Source organism: Leucoraja erinacea, chromosome 36, assembly GCF_028641065.1.
Source record: "Leucoraja erinacea ecotype New England chromosome 36, Leri_hhj_1, whole genome shotgun sequence".
Taxonomy (NCBI): domain Eukaryota; kingdom Metazoa; phylum Chordata; class Chondrichthyes; order Rajiformes; family Rajidae; genus Leucoraja; species Leucoraja erinaceus.
In genome coordinates, this window is record NC_073412.1 from 14,260,487 (window position 1) to 14,272,894 (window position 12,408).

The 12,408-nt window shown below is 49.3% G+C and overlaps 1 protein-coding gene across 1 annotated transcript in view; it reads left to right on the forward strand.

Annotated features, from left to right (window-relative positions):
- The first annotated feature begins 501 nt into the window (after positions 1-501).
- tln2b (talin 2b) overlaps positions 502-12,408 on the forward strand; it is a 321,397-nt gene continuing 309,490 nt past the window's right edge. Inside the window, 1 exon segment of the mRNA XM_055662804.1 lies at positions 502-669. The gene's annotated coding sequence lies outside the window, so the exon portion shown is untranslated.

Below are 12,408 nucleotides of genomic sequence, written 5' to 3' on the forward strand. Positions count from 1 at the left end.
GGGGGGGGGCGGAGCTGGGCCCCGAGCTGGGCCCCGGGGGGAAGGGGGGGGAGAGGAGACACGGGAGAGCCGCACGGGCCGCTCGGTGCGGGAACAGGAGCGGGGAAGGCGTCCTCTCATCGCGGAGTCCCGGGGAGATGACGCTTTTCCGGCCGGAGTGGGGCTGGAGAGAGCGGGGGTGAAGCCCGGACCCCTGGCCCGGCCCGGGACTGGCCCATAGCTCAGCTCCGCCCTGCCCGGCCCACGCCCCAACAACCCGGCCATCGACCGCCCTGGTCACCGCCCGCTCACCCGCCCCCACCGAGCGGGGACCGTCAGGCAGCACCGGCCCTGCCCACGCCCACCCCCCGCCTGACCGGCCCCACAGCCCGGCTCCTCCCCCGGACCGCTCAGCTCAGCCTAGCCCAGCCCAGCCCGGCGCCGCGTCTCTCTGCTCCCGGCCGCCACCGCCTCACGGATCCGTGGAGAAGCCGGAGCGGGATGTCATCGTGAAGGTGGGAGACTCACACTGCGGCTCCTGCCTGTCTGTATCCCCCACCCCCACACGCCCCATGTGTTGCTGCTCTCGGCGTGCTCTGCAGATGTGTGCATCGCCCTGCACTGGCCGCCTGCTGCCGTGTGAGTCCAGGTTACATCCACTCTCATACCAGGTTGCATTCTGTGTTACATGTGAGTGATACAATGTTACATTCCGTGTGAAGCAGCGTTGCGTTCTGGTGCATTCAGTTTGATACAAGGTTGCATTTTATTGCATTCAGTGTTTGATACGGCGGCGGCGCCAGGGTTGCAATACGTGTTATATTGTGGGTCACATTCGGTTTGCTACAAGGTTGCAGTCAACCACACAGGTTGCATTCTGCCTTGCAGTCTGTGTGTGCTACAATGTGCCACATTTTGTGGGGCAGCGGGGACGGGTCTCCCGCGGCATTCAGCCCCGTTCTCAGCCTGGTCGGCTGTTTTCCTCGCGTGGTCTGTCTCCCCCTCTTTCTCTCCCTCCCCCCTCTCTCTCTCTCTCTCTCCCTCCCCCTCTCTCTCCCCCTCTCCCTCTCTCTCCTCTCTCTCTCTCTCTCTCTCTACCCCTCGTTCTATCTCTCTCGCCCCCGTTCTCCCCCTTCCTCTCCCCCTCGTTCTCTGTCTCTCCTCCGTTGCCTCTGGCACGGGTTGAAGGAGATTTGGAGCCGCCATATTTCCCAGTGCATCTTTCCTGCCAATAATTGTCTCCCTTTCCCGGTCGGCTGGAGGAGAAAGTTTGTCAGGCTGGGTGTGTGTGAGTGAGTGCGGGAGGGAGAGGCGAGCCACGCTGCCCAGCCACCCTGGGAGGGAGGGGGTCGGGTTGGCAGGAGTGGGGATGCGCGGTGTCCCCGGGCCAGTGAGTGCCAGAACCTCACTCACACAGCAACAGCTGGGCTCCATTTGAGGCCGGCCAGTACTGGTCGGGTGGTGAGGCCAGGGCCATATAACGTGTTGTAAAACCTTATCCGGGAACCACTGCGCCAAAACGCAAGCCCTCTCCCCAAACCTCTCCCCCCTCCCCACTGCTGGCGTTTACAAGTCAGGTCGCCCGCCTGCTAATGAAGGGCAGATGTGCCAGTGATCACACAGATGGTGGGTGTGTGGAACGAGCTGCCAGAGGAGGGAGTTGAGGCAGTCACTACAGCATCATTTCAGAGGCATTTGGACAGGTACATGGATAGGAAAGACTTAGAGTCAAACACGGACAAATGGGCCTTGAGTAGATGGGCCATGTTGATCGGCAGGGGGAATTTGGGCCGAAGGGCCAGTTTCCATGTTGTATGACTCTCTGTGGCACTGGATCTATTTGCAATCCAGTGACAGGCGCAATGATGCCCATCACACTGATTATCATTAGCTAAGATGTGGTGCTGGGAGACTGGAGGACAGCTCATCTTTAAGATGGGCTGCAAGGATAAGGCAGGGAGGTACCGATGTAATTGGTGGGAGAGTTACTGGAAGGGATCCTGATGAATTGCATCTACCTGTAATTGGAAAGTCAGGGTAGACAAAAGTACTGGAGAAACTCAGCGGGTGAGGCAGCATCTCTGGAGCGAAGGAGATAGGTGACGTTTCAGATCAAAACCCTTCTTCAGACTGATCTGGGGGGGGGGATAATGGAAGAGGCAGCGACACTGGGCTGAGGGAGAGCTGGGAAGGGGGGAGAAAGTAAGGACGATTTGAAATTAGAGAAGTTAATGTTCATATCGCTGGGGTGCAAACTGCCCAAGCGAAATATGAGGTGCTGCTCCTCCAATTTACGGTGGTCCTCACTCTGGCCATTGAGGAGGCCCAGGACAGTAAGGTCAGATTCGTAATGGGAGGGGGAGATGAAATGCTGAGCCACCGAGAGATCAGGTTGGTTAACCAAGCGGAGATGTTCGGTGAAGCGATCACCAAGCCTACGCTTGGTCTCACCGATGTAGATCAGCTGACACCTAGAGCAGCGGATGCAATAGATGAGGTTGGAGGAGGTGCAGGTGAACCTCTGCTGCACCTGGAAAGACTGCTTGGGTCCTTGAATGGAGTCAAGGGGGGAGGTAAAGCGACAAGTGTAGCATTTCTTGCGGTTGCAAGGAAAAGTGCCCGGAGAGGGGGTGATTCGGGTGGGAAGGGATGAATTGACCAAGGAGTTATGGAGGGAGCAGTCTCTGCGGAAAGCAGATGGGAGGAGATGGGAAGATGTGGCCAGTTGTGGGATTACATTGGAGGTGGTGAAAATGTTGGAGGATTATTTGTTGTATGTGATGGCTGGTAGGGTGGAAGATGAGGACAAGGGAGACTCTGCCCTTGTTATGAGTGGGGGGATGGGAATGAGAGCAGAGTTACGGGGTATAGAAGAGACCCTGGTGAGAGCCTCATCTATAGTAGAAGAGGGGAACCCCTGTTCCCTGAAGAGTGAGGACATTTCCGATGCCCTGGTGTGGAACGCCTCATCCTGGAAGCAGTTGCGGCGTAGACGGATGAATTGGGAGTAAGGGATCGAGTCCTTACAGGAAGCAGGGTGGGAAGAATTGTAGTCCAGATAGCCATGGGAGTCAGTGGGTTTATAGTTGGTGTTGGTCAGTAGGCTATCACCTGCGATAGAGGCCTAGAAATGGTAGGGAATTGTTGGAAATGGTCCTGGTGTATTGAGTGCCGGATAGAAGTTAGTGGTGAAATGGATGAAGTCAGTGAGTTGTGTGTGGGTGCAGGCGGTAGCACCAATGCAGTCATCAGGAATGCAGTCGTCTTGGAAAATCAGGGATTGATTACGGATGCTGGTTTATACCGAAGATAGACACAAAGTGCCAGAGTTACTCAGAGGGTCAGGCAGCATCTCTGGAGAAAAAGAATGGGTGACATTTTGGGTCGGGACACTTCTTTAGACTATTATGGATGGTCAGCCTGGCTTTGAACATTTGGAAAATACATCTCACTAATTTCATTGAATCTGTTGAAGCGGTCTGATCAAATGTTTAAGAAACATTCAGACAGGTACCTGGATAGGACTCGTTAGAAACATAGAAACATAGAAATTAGGTGCAGGAGTAGGCCATTCGGCCCTTCGAGCCTGCACCGCCATTCAATATGATCATGGCTGATCATCCAACTCAGTATCCCGTACCTGCCTTCTCTCCATACCCCCTGATCCCCTTAGCCACAAGGGCCACATCTAACTCCCTCTTAAATATAGCCAATGAACTGGCCTCAACTACCCTCTGTGGCAGAGAGTTCCAGAGATTCACCACTCTCTGCGTGAAAAAAGTTCTTCTCATCTCGGTTTTAAAGGATTTCCCCTTTATCCTTAAGCTGTGACCCCTTGTTCTGGACTTCCCTAACATCGGGAACAATCTTCCTGCATCTAGCCTGTCCAACCCCTTAAGAATTTTGTAAGTTTCTATAAGATCCCCTCTCAATCTTCTAAATTCTAGAGAGTATAAACCAAGTCTATCCAGTCTTTCTTCATAAGACAGTCCTGACATCCCAGGAATCAGTCTGGTGAACCGTCTCTGCACTCCCTCTATGGCAATAATGTCCTTCCTCAGATTTGGAGACCAAAACTGTACGCAATACTCCAGGTGTGGTCTCACCAAGACCCTGTACAACTGCAGTAGAACCTCTCTGCTCCTATACTCAAATCCTTTTGCAATGAAAGCTAACATACCATTCGCTTTCTTTACTGCCTGCTGCACCTGCATGCCTACCTTCAATGACTGGTGTACCATGACACCCAGGTCTCGCTGCATCTCCCCCTTAAGAGGAACAAATGCAGGTAGGTGGGACTAAAGTATTTGGGACATGCTGGCTGGTGTGGGCCTGGTTCTTCAGTGTGTGTAGAATGGAGACGAGGAAACACTTTTTCTCACAGAGTGGTGAGTCTGTGGAATTCTCTGCCTCAGAGGGCGGTGGAGGCAGCTTCTCTGGATGCTTTCAAGAGAGAGCTAGATAGGGCTCTTAAAAATAGCGGAGTCAGGGGATATGGGGAGAAGGCAGGAGCGGGGTACTGATTGGGGATGATCAGCCATGATCACATTAAATGGCAGTGCTGGCTCGAAGGGCCAAATGGCCTCCTCCTGCACCTATTGTCTGTTGTCTATTGACTCGGTGATGATGAGGATTGATGATTGCAGGGAGGTGGAATGTGTCTACACACACTTTAGCAAGGTCCATGACAGGATCCCACATGTTAGCTGCTCCGTGAGGCTAGATCATGTGGGATTCAGGGTGAGTGGGATACATAATTGGCTTGGTGGTGGTGGTGGTAGTAGTGAAGGGCTGCGTCTTGTGACCAGTGATGTGCCTCAGTGTTTATGCTGGGCCCACTGTTAAAAATCCCCATTAACAATTTCGATGAGAATGTAGTCGGCATGGTTATTAAATTTGCAGATGACACCAAAGGTTGTGGCATAGTAACAATGAAGGACGTTGTCTGAGATTCCCACAGGATCTGGATCAACCGGGAAAGTGGGCCAATAGATGGCAAATTAAATTTGTCGAACAGGATGGTGCTGTAAAATGAGAAATTATCTAGGGCAGGACTTGCACAGTAAATTGTAAGGTCTTGGGATGTGTTGTGGAACGTGAGAGTTCGGACTACAAAACATATGGTGGTGCAGCGGTAGAGTTGCTGCCTTACAGCGCCAGGGACCCGGGTTTGATCTCGACAATGGGTGCTGTCTGCACAGAGTTTGTACAATCTCCATGAGACAATGTGGATTTTCTCTGGGAGCTCCAGTTTCCTCGACACTACATAGAAACATAGAAAATAGGTGCAGGAGTAGGCCATTCGGCCCTTTGAGCCTGCACCGCCATTCAATATGATCATGGCTGATCATCCAATTCAGTATCCTGTACCTGCCTTCTCTGCATACCCCCTGATCCCTTTAGCCACAAGGGCCACATCTGACCCTCTTAAATATAGCCAATGAACTGGCCTCGACTACCTTCTGTGGCAGAGAATTCCAGAGATTCACCACTCTCTGTGTGAAAAATGTTTTCCTCATCTCGGTCCTAAAAGATTTCCCCCTTATCCTTAAACTGTGACCCCTTGTTCTGGACTTCCCCAACATCAGGAACAATCTTCCTGCATCTAGCCTGTCCAACCCCTTAAGAATTTTGTAAGTTTCTATAAGATCCCCCCTCAGTCTTCTAAATTCTAGCGAGTACAAGCCGAGTCTCTCCAGTCTTTCTTCAGATGAAAGTCCGGACATCCCAGGAATCAGTCTGGTGAAGCTTCTCTGTACTCCCTCCATGGCAAGAATGGCTTTCCTCAGATTAGGAGACCAAAACTGCACGCAATACTCCAGGTGTGGTCTCACCAAGACCCTGTACAACTGCAGTAGAACCTCCATGCTCCTATACTCAAATCCTTTTGCTATGAATGCTAACATACCATTCGCTTTCTTCACTGCCTGCTGCACCTGCATGCCTACTTTTAATGACTGGTGTACCATGATACCCAGGTCTCGTTGCATCTCCCCTTTTCCTAATCGGCCACCATTCAGATAATAGTCTACTTTCCTGTTTTTGCCACCAAAGTGGATAACCTCACATTTATCCACATTATACTGCATCTGCCATGCATTTGCCCACTTACCCAGCCTATCCAAGTCACCTTGCAGCCTCCTAGCATCCTCCTCACAGCTAACACTGCCCCCCAGCTTCGTGTCATCCGCAAACTTGGAGATGTTGCATTTAATTCCCTCGTCCAAATCATTAATATATATTGTAAATAGCTGGGGTCCCAGCACTGAGCCTTGCGGTACCCCACTAGTCACTGCCTGCCATTGTGAAAAGGACCCGTTTACTCCTACTCTTTGCTTCCTGTCTGCCAGCCAGTTCTCTATCCACATCAATACTGAACCCCCAAAACCTACAAAGGCGTACAGGTTTGTAGGTTGTGTGGGAAGGAACTGCAGATTCAAGAGAGTTTATTGTCATGTGTCCCTGATAGGCCAATGAAATTCTTGCTTTGCTTCAGCACACAGAACATAGTAGGCATGAATACAGAACAGATCAGTGTGTCCATATACCATTATATAAATATATACACACAAGAATAAATAAACTGATAAAGTGCAAATAACAGATAATGGGCTATTAATGTTCAGAGTTTTGTCCGAGCCGAGTTTAATAGCCTGATGGTTGTGGGGAAATAGCTATTCCTGAACCTGGTCGCTGCAGTCTTCAGGCTCCTGTACCTTCTACCTGAAGGTAGCAGGGAGATGAGTGTGTGGCCAGGAAGGTGTGGGTCCTTAATGATGCTGCTAGCCTTTTTGAGGCAGCAACTGCGATAGATCCCCTCGATGGAAGGAAGGTCAGAGCCGATGATGGACTGGGCAGTGTTTACTACTGATGCTGGTTTACACAGAAGATAGACACAAAATTCTGGAGTATCTCTTCGGGATAGCAGCATCTCTGGATGGAAGGAATGGATGACGTTTTGTGTTGAGACCTGTCTTCAGATTCAGGTTTGGCTTCATAAAAATTGTAAATTATCCCCAGTATGTAGGATAGTGCTAGTGTACAGGGTGATCGCTGGTCTGAGCAGTCTCAGTTGGCCGAAAGGTCTGTTTCCGTGTTGCATCTCTAAATTAACCTAAAATAAAGAAAGTTCCTGAAAGTTGAGACATGGTCTGAAAGCGGTCAAGAAGATGTTTGCCATCCTTTGCCTCCATCAGTCAGGGCGCTGAGTAGAGGCATCGGGATGACAAGTTACAAATTGTTTCTGAGATAACACGGGCTGTGTCATACGCAGTACGAGCTTCACAGCTGCAGGAATAATGTTGTTAAGCTTGAAATTCATCCATAAAAGATTCACAAGGATGTTACCATGATTGGTTAGTTTAGTTTAGAGATACAGAGTGGAAACAGGCCCTTTGGCCCACCAAATCCATGCTGACCCATGATCCCTGCACACTAACGCTATCCTACACACTAGGGACAATTGTCAATTATTTTGAGCCAATTATATCTCGAAAACCTGTATGTCCTCAGAGATTCGGGAGAAACCCCATGCGGTCACAAGGAGAACGTGCAAACTCTGTACGGACAAGCACCCGTAGTCAGGATCGAACCCGGGACCTTGGTTCTCTAAGGCTACTACTAAGTCACCGTGCTGCCCAAGTTAGATTGAACTGTACAGAGAGACTGGAGATGCTGAGGCTATCTGTGGAGAATAGGAATTAAGAAATGAGCTAGTAGATGTTTAGAATATCGTGATGGGCATAGATCAGGCGAATGCTCAGTCTCTTCCCAGGGCAGGGGAGACATAGATTAAAGGTGGGAAGGGAAAGAATTGTAAGGGACTCGAGGAGCATATTTTTCACAGGATGGTGGTGTATAATGAATGTGCTGCTACCAGAGGACATGTGTAGGAAGCAACTGCAGATGCTGGTTTACACCGAAGATAGGCACAAAATGTTGGAGCAACTCAGCAGGTCAGGCAGCATCTCAGGAGAGAATGGGTGATTTTTCAGGTCGAGACCTTCTGAGGAACGTCACTAATTCCTTCGATCCAGAGATGCAAGCTGTCAGGATGTGGTAGAAATGGGTTAAATGCCCACATTTACAAGACAGATACAGGGATAGGAAAGGTTTAGAGTGATATCGACCTCGAATGCAGGCAAAGTGGGCAAGCTCTGGTGGTGTGAGTAGGTGGGGCCAAGGGGACTGTTTCTGTGATTCAGACTCACTGACAATATAATCCTGGTTCTTGGTTAAATCAGGTTTACAGTGAGTTGGTGCAGCATGTTTAATTTTCACCTCATGGTTCTGCACTGATTATTGTGTAGGATGTTTATGTTGAAGATAACTGGTGCGGGCAAGCTGGGCATCGCTATATGACTCTATGACGAAGTGCTGGAGTAATTCAGCGGGACAGCGAACAACTCTGGGCAAAAATAATGGGTGATGTTTCTGGTTGAAACCCTTCACACTGAGAGTGTGATCAGTAATGTCGACACACACAGTCGTCTTGTACCATGTCACTTTTTTGTTTCTGGTTTAAAACATCCTCTTCTTGAGCATCTTGGGAAGACGCCATTGGCTTGTTGTGCAAAGTGGGTGTTTTTCCACCCAGTTAACCCACTGAACTTCTCCCATTCACCTGCACAAATTTTAATTCCATTTAAAAACGTATTTCCACAGTATTGATCACTACTCATAATCCAGAGACTGCAGCCATTATCCCTCTGCTGTAGGGATTTCTTCATCCCATGTGGGAAACAAGGTGACACAGTGGTAGAGTTGCTGCCTTACAACACTTGCAGCGCCAGAGACCCGGGTTCGATCCCAACTACGGGTGCTGTCTGTACGGAGTTTGTACGTTTTCCCTGTGACCACATGGGTTTTATCTGAGATCTTTGGTTTCCTCCCACACTCCAAAGACGTACAGGTTTATAGGTTAATTGGCTTGGCATTAGTATAAATTGTCCCCAGTGTGTGTAGGATAGTGTTAATGTGCTGGGATCGCAGGTCGGCGTGGACTCGGTGGGCCGAAGGGCCTGTTTCCACGGTGTATCTGAACAAAAACTAAAATGTGCACTTGACTTGATCTGTTTGTGGACTGGGAAATGTTATAGAAAGCTGGGGCTCTGAGTCATAGAGTGATACAGTGTGGAAACGCCCTTCGGCCCAACTCGCCCATACCGGTCAACAATGTACCACTTGCCTGTGCTTGGTCCATAACCCTCCAAACCCGTCCTATCCATGTACCTGTCTAACTGTTTCTTAAACAATGGGATAGTCCCAGCCTCAACTACCTCCTCTGGCAGATTGTTCCACACACCCACCACCCTTTTTGAAAAAGTTACCCCTCGGATTCCTATTAAATCTTATCCCCTTCACCTTGAACCTATGTCCTCTGGTCCTCAATTCCCCTACTCTTTGCATCTGCCCAATCTATTCCGCTCATGATTTTGTATACATCTATGAGATCACCCCTCATCCTCCTGCGCTCCATGGAATAGAGACCCAGCCTACTCAACCTCTCCCTACAGCTCACACCCTCTAGTCCTGGCAACATCCTCGTAAATCTTTACTGAGCTCCTTTCCAGCTTGACAATGTCCTTCCTATAACATGATGCCCAGAACTAAACACAATATTCCAAATGCGATCTCACCGACGTCTTATACAATTGCAACATGACCTCCCAACTTCTATACTCAATACTCTGACTGATAAAGGCCAAAGTGCCAAAAGCCTTTTTGACCACCTTATCTACATGCAACTTTTTTACCTATCACTCGACCTTCAAGGATTCCTGCGCCTGTACTCTGAGATCCCTCTGCTCTACAACACTACCCAGAGGTCTACCATTTACTGTGTAGGTCCTGCCCTTGTTAGACGTCCCAAAATGCAACACCTCAACTTCTCTGTATTAAAATCCATCAACCATTCCTCAGCCCACCTGGCCAATCGATCCAGATCCTGTTGCAATCGTTCACAACCATCTTCCCTATCTACAAAACCACCAACTTTTGTATCATCAGCAAACTTGCTAATTTTGCCCTGTATGTTCTCATCCAAATCATTGATGTAGATGACAAACAGTAATGGGCCCAGCACCGAACTCTGAGGCACACCACTAGTCACAGGCCTCCAGTCCAAGAAGCAACCTTCCACCATCACCCTCTGCTTCCTTCCATGGAGCCAATTTCCTTTGGCTATCTCTCCTTGAATCCCGTGCGGTCTATCTAACCTTCCAGAGCAGCCAACTTTGCAGACACTTTGCAGAACATTGTCGAACGCTTCACTGATGTACATGTACACAACATCTATGGCTCTGGTTTTGGTAAAACAAATCAATCAGATTGGTGAGACACAACCTCCCACATACAAAACCATGCTGACTATCCCTAATCAGCCCTTGCCCATCCAAATGCCTTTTTTACCTATCCCTCAGAATACTTACCAACTACAGATGTTAAGCTCACTGGCCTATATTTCCCAGTATTTTCCCTGCAGCCCTTCTTGAAAACAGGCACAGCATTTGCCATCCTCCAGTCTTCCGGCACCTCTCCTGTATTTAAGGACGACTCATAAATTTCAACCTGGGCTCCCGCAATTTCCTTTCTAGTTTCCCGCAATGTCCTCGGATATATCTGATCAGGCCCTGGAGATTTGTCTACCTTCAAACACAACAGTACCTTCTTTGACGGTAACACTGACTCCTGTCAAGACACTTCCAGTGACTGCTCCAATTTCATCCGTCCTACTGTCTTTCTCCTCGGTTAATACAGAGGAGAAATATTCATTTAGGACCTTGCCCATCTCCTGTGGTTCCACACAGAGGTGACCGTTTTGATTCCTGAGAGGTCCCACTCTCTCTCTAGTTACCTAGATTTATAAAATCTTTTGGGATTGTCCCTAATGCTACCCGCCAGAGCTATCTCCTGGCCCCTTTTTGCCCTTCTGATTTCCTTTTTCAGTTTACTCCTTAGTTCCAGAAACTCCTCCAGGGATACATTTGACCCCAGCTGCCTATACCTGTCCCATGCACCCTTCTTATTTTTGACCAATTTTGACCAACGATTTCCCTCGTCAGCCAAGCTTCCCTGCGTTTGCCTGCTTTGCCCTTCACTCTAACGGGGACGTAAACATCCTCAATACACTTTTAAAATCATCCCACTTGGCTGATGTTCCTTTCCCCTCAAATAACCTGCTCCAGTCAACTTGAGCGAGACCTTCTCTCATACCCTCAAAGTTGGCCTTACCCCAGTTGAGCATTTTAACATGTGGACCCTCTCCGTCCCGATCCATAACTATCTTAAACCTAATCTAACTGTGGTCACTGGTCCCAAAAGGCTCCTCCACACACACTTCATTAACTTGCCCTTCCCAATTTCCCAATACTACATCCAGTGTTGCCCTCTCATGTGTGGGGGCCTCCACATACTGTTTAAGAAAACTCTCCTGAACACTTTTGAGGAATTGCACCCCATCTGTACCCTTCACACTATGATGTTCCCGGTCTATATTGGGAAAGTTAAAATCCCCTACTACAACAACCATATTTGACCTGCAGCTGTCTGCAATCTCCCGGCACATTTGTTCTTCTAATTCCCGTTGACTATTCGGGGGTCTGTAGTACACCCCCAACAAGGTGATCATCCCATTCTTGTTTCCTCAGCTCCACCATATAGCCTCACTAGACGAACCGTCCGTAATGTCACCTCTGATCACAGCCGTGACAACAACAATGCAACCCCCCCCCCCTCCTCTTTTTCCCTCATCCCTGTCTCTCCGTAAGCTCCTGTAACATTGAGCTGCCACTCCTGCCCAGTCATGGCTACAATGTTCCAGTTGTTTTGTTATTATGTGCTGTTCTGGTCCCTCATTACAGGAAGGATGTGGAGGTTTTGGAGAGGGTGCAGAGATGGTTTACCAGAATCCTGCCTGGATTAGGGGGCATTAGCTACGGGAACGTTAGACGGAATCATGCGCAGCGGTAGAGTTGCTGCCTTACAGCACTACAGACCCGGGTTCCATCCTGACTACGGGTGCTGGCTGTACGGAGTTTGTACGTTCTTCCTGTGACCTGCATGGCTTTTCTCCAGATGCTCTGTTCTCCCACACTCCAAAAGCATTGAGGTTTGTAGGTTAATTGGCTTCGGTAAAAATGTAAATTGTCCCTAGTGTGTGTAGGATAGTGTTAGTGTGTGGGTGGTCGCTGGTCAGCATGGACTCAGTGGGCCGAAGGGCCTATTTCCACACCGTATCTCCAAACTTGGCATCATGTTGAACTTGGACATTGTGAGCTGAGAGGGTCTTTCCCTGGCCTGTACCCTTCTGTTCTAGGTTAAAGTTTGAATAGGGTTTAGATAGTGGTAACTAGGAACTGCAGATGTTGGTTTACCAAGGAAAGATGCAAAATGCTGGAGTAACTGAGTGGGTCGGGCAGCATCACTGGA